Genomic DNA, 4,269 nt, shown 5'->3' with positions numbered 1-4,269 from the left:
TTATAACTTATATGTAAAAATATATTATATAGATTATAAAAATAATAAATGATGGTGATAGTGGGAGTGATACTAATGGTGGCAGTAGTGGTGTTGATGGCGACATAAGTGATGTGGGGTAGTGGCGGAGGTGATAACAATGGTGGCAGTAGTAATTATGATAGTGATGGTGACGGTGACGATGATGAATAGTAGTGGAGGTGGTGGGTGGTGTAGTAGTGGAGGTAGCAATGGTGGTATTAACGGTGGTGGTGATGAGGAGGTGGCAAAGGTGTTAGTGGTGGTAGTGGTGGTGGAGGTGATGCCGGTGGTGGTGGCAGTGATGACACGGTCGTGGTGATGAGTGGTGCTGGAGGAGGAGGTTGGTGTGGTGATAGAGGTGGCAAGTGATGGTGACGGTAGTGGTGGTGGGTGGTGGCGGATGTGATGGTAGCAAGTGGTGACAACGTTGCTGTGTGGTGGTGGAGACAGTGGTGATGAGTGGTGGTGGAGGTGAAGGTTCTAGTGGGTGGATGGTGGTAGTAGCGGAGGTGGTGATAGAGGGTGGCGGTGGAGGTGGAGCTGGTGGTGTGTAGCGGTGGTGGTGGGTGTTGAATAATGGTGGAGGTGGCGATGGTGATGGCGACAAATGAATTTCATATGTAGTGTTAAAACTAAAATGGGTAATATATCAACATTTAATATTCTTACTTGAAGGGAATTTTAATTCCTTAATTTTTTGGATGAAATTCATTTTCTCTTATTGAATGGAAAATTTGACTTGGAGAAAACTTAAGCAAAAGAAAAGTGAAAGCCATCGAATTAGGTGCTGTTTGTTTTTTCGAAGCGAAAATTCGGGAAGTCTACGGACCACCTCTGCAATCCTCTGTAGTAGAAGAGGTGGAACAAACGGCTGCAACCCATAATAAGAAGCATGCTTGTTTTTTTAACATCTGCAGTAAACTGAAATTTAAATAAATTAATTTTATAAACTGAAAATAGTTTTCAACACCGAAATTTAAATAATTCTAGTCTTAAAACATTGAAAGAGTCCTAAAAAGAAACATGTAGAAAAACAAAAATGTAAAACTTAAAAAAAAACTTACAAAAATATAAAAGAATCTAACAACTTTATTCTAGAAAAAAAACTAATTTTAAAAAACATAAAAAAGAATATAATAAAAAATTTTAAGAAATAATTGCAAATGATATCTATAAAGTTCGTAAAAAACTACACATGTTAAAAAAGATGAAATTGAAACTTAAAATATTATTAACAGAAACGGTAAAAAAATTTAAAAAATTAAAGTTTTTTTTTTTAAAAAAAAAAAAATCAAGTTCAAAAAATTTATGGAAACTATAATAAGAAGTTGTATCAAATCCATAAATAAAAGTTTTAATAAATTTAAGTTAAAAGAAAAAATAAAAGTAAAAAGAAATAAGTTGTACTAAAATTCTAAAAAAAAACAAATAAAAAAATGAAAATTGAAAAGGTTTGAAGATATAAGTGTTGTACCAGTACCATGGTTTGGGGAGGGTTTTTTAAAAAAATAAACAAAACCTTAAATTCCATTTCCTGAAAGTTAGAACCAAACCAAAGAAGTAAAGTGATGGAAACAAAGGAAAGTGATAATCAATTCCTTTCAAACACCCCTCCTTGATTTCTTACCTTTCACTCTGCTCAATTTCCCCTGAAAATCCTACGAAACACGACCGGAATCCGTATGCAAAGCAACCTATAAATATACAAATGTGTGCGCGTGTTAGTTGATTAGTAGAATCAATCTGATAAAGGGGAAAAGACAGGAGAGATAAGGAATGGGGGTTTCCATTCTTGTTAGAAATCCAGCTACTGCAACACTACTTGGCGGCGTTGTCTTCCTGTTACTGCAAGGTGCTGTTGTTCTAAGTGGGTTTCCGGCGACTCTCATTCTGGAGAGAGTTTTTCCGGTGAATCGTCGAATTGAGTTGAGTCAACTTAGAAAAAGGGACAGTCTAAGGCACCGCACAATATTACAGCAGCAGTCTTCCACCGAAGGTGTTATTGTTTTACCTGTAGAAGGCAGTTACGATCCTCTTTTTTCAGGGTACTCCAACTTCCTTGATTTTTATTTAAATTACAGACAAACCATTATTATTTGCTTAACCTGAAATTCCTGCTTGTGGTTTTCAAATTGTTTTTACTTTTCATACATGTTGTCTCTTAAAGTAAAATAACTTCGTACTTCGTTATGATTGTGAATTAATCGCGACCCATTAATTATACATTGTAATTTGGTTATGTTTTAGGCTTTATTATACAAAAGTTCGTTTGGGCTCTCCTCTAAAGGAATATTATGTACAAATAGACACTGGAAGTGATGTTTTATGGGTGGATTGCACCCCATGCAAACGATGCCCAACATCAAGCGGACTCCCAGTATGCTTATAATTTGTCTTTGTAATAAAAAGGATAAATTTTGGGAATTAATGAACTAATATCAATACTACGTATGGTTTTTTCCTTGAACAGATTCCTATTACATTCTATGACCCTTCAACCTCATCGACATCTTCTCCCATCTCATGTTCAGACGAAAGATGTTGGCAATTCGGTCAATATTTCGATAGCAGCTGTTCCAATCATAAGTGCAGTTACACATTGAAGTATGAAGGTGGTAGTGCAACATCAGGTTATTATGTTTCGACTTAATACATTTAGACAATATCACTGGTACAAAAGAAATATCATAAGTGCAGTTACACATTGAAGTAAGAAGTATGAAGGTGGTAGTTCTCATTTTAAAATTTTGAGAAGAGAAATGCTTATTTGTTATGATATATGTTTTTTCATTAATTACCAAGAAACTTTTACTGTTATTTCAGTGTTTCCAACGTATTTCCCAATGTAAGCTTGAAATTTGCTGGTGGAGCTATTATGAATTTAAGACCACAAGACTACCTTCTTCAGCAAAAAATGGTATGTTACATACGTTAGCTAGGTTTTACTTTTACTTTGTTTGAAATAACACCAAAAATGCACTATCATTGACTTGAAAAATACTGCGCATTTTTTGTTAACTTGCGTATTGGAACAAAATAGGATGCGGATGAGGTGTGGTGCCTTGGCATTAAAAGGAATAACTACAAGGATCAAAGACTTAATATTTTAGGAGGTATAATTATAATTAGACACCAAAATCTCACATTTATGACATTTTTTTTCGTTTATTTTTTTTACTTGGTGATGCAGACATTGTTCTTAAAGACAAGATATTTGTCTATGATTTGGGTGGTCAACGAATTGGATGGGCAGAGCGTAACTGTGAGTTTCTATACTATAAACAGTGAATAACTTGTATGAAAAAAAGAAAAGAATATAAGAAATAATGTTGTTGTTCATCATGATTTTAGGTTCTTCAATTGTATACGTCTCCACCTCAAGTGGCAGCAGCAGTCCGTTGCAGATAACCAGTTATGAAGTTGTTCCAGCACTCGTTCTTGCTTTCATAGTACACTTGACGGTTGTTAGGTGGTAATTTGATGTAAATGCAGTAGATATAGTTTATATATATGTTTTACTTGTAAATATAAAGAAATTAATACAAGCTTGACTTTGCTTCTCAGCTTGCGTTAAAAATTTTGAATTACTTTAATATACTAAAAATCTATCATGTTTACATGACATTGTTAGTGTTAGCGTATAGGTATAGGCCCACATATTTCACCAACATAAAATCACACATCCCTTTGATCCTCGATCTTGAGCGGCTCAACTACGACACCTCTTCTCCACCTTTTCTGAGGCATATGATGCCATTGACCACATAAACACACTTATGATGCACCGAATACAACCACTGAACGGAAAAATTGAGTTGTGCAAATGTGGATTTTTTTTTTTTTTTTTTTTTTTTTCCATCACTAGCCCAACAAGGAAAAGGAAGCAAGGCCCAAGAGGGAAAGAAGGAAACCAGTTCGATTCTTGGAGGAGTCCAATAGCCCATCAATTCTCCATGTGCAAGAAAGGACCTAGTCTTAATTCCAATAGTCAAAGTAGTTGCATTTCTTTAGGAGTTCACGTTTTCATTTACAATATGCATGTTTCCTTATTGTTAGTTTCGATTATGTTTTTGTTCTTTTAAATTGTAAGTCAGGAGTTTGGAAATAAACAAAGAAAATTGTCCCATTTTATTGTCTTCTTCTCTAAAGCTTCTTGAGAGAATAGCCATCTCTAATCGGTTACTATCAATTGGTGCTTTCATCTCGTTTTCATGCCTTCCAAAGTTGAATCCAGCTCCGCCACCTTTG

General features: G+C 35.0%; 1 pseudogene across 1 annotated transcript; it reads left to right on the top strand.

Annotated features, from left to right (window-relative positions):
- Positions 1 to 1,513: 1,513 nt before the first annotated feature.
- LOC145029727 (aspartyl protease UND-like) lies at positions 1,514 to 3,643 on the top strand (annotated as a pseudogene). The gene is made up of 7 exons (XR_013676573.1): positions 1,514 to 2,066; positions 2,269 to 2,398; positions 2,492 to 2,705; positions 2,824 to 2,938; positions 3,062 to 3,134; positions 3,212 to 3,283; positions 3,373 to 3,643. The product of XR_013676573.1 is annotated as an aspartyl protease UND-like (transcript).
- Positions 3,644 to 4,269: the final 626 nt, after the last annotated feature.

Source organism: Lactuca saligna, chromosome 2 (genome assembly GCF_052625555.1).
Source record: "Lactuca saligna cultivar CGN05327 chromosome 2, ASM5262555v1, whole genome shotgun sequence".
NCBI lineage: Eukaryota > Viridiplantae > Streptophyta > Magnoliopsida > Asterales > Asteraceae > Lactuca > Lactuca saligna.
The sequence above is the reverse complement of the archived record's forward strand: the minus strand, read 5'-3'. Positions and strand labels throughout refer to the sequence as shown.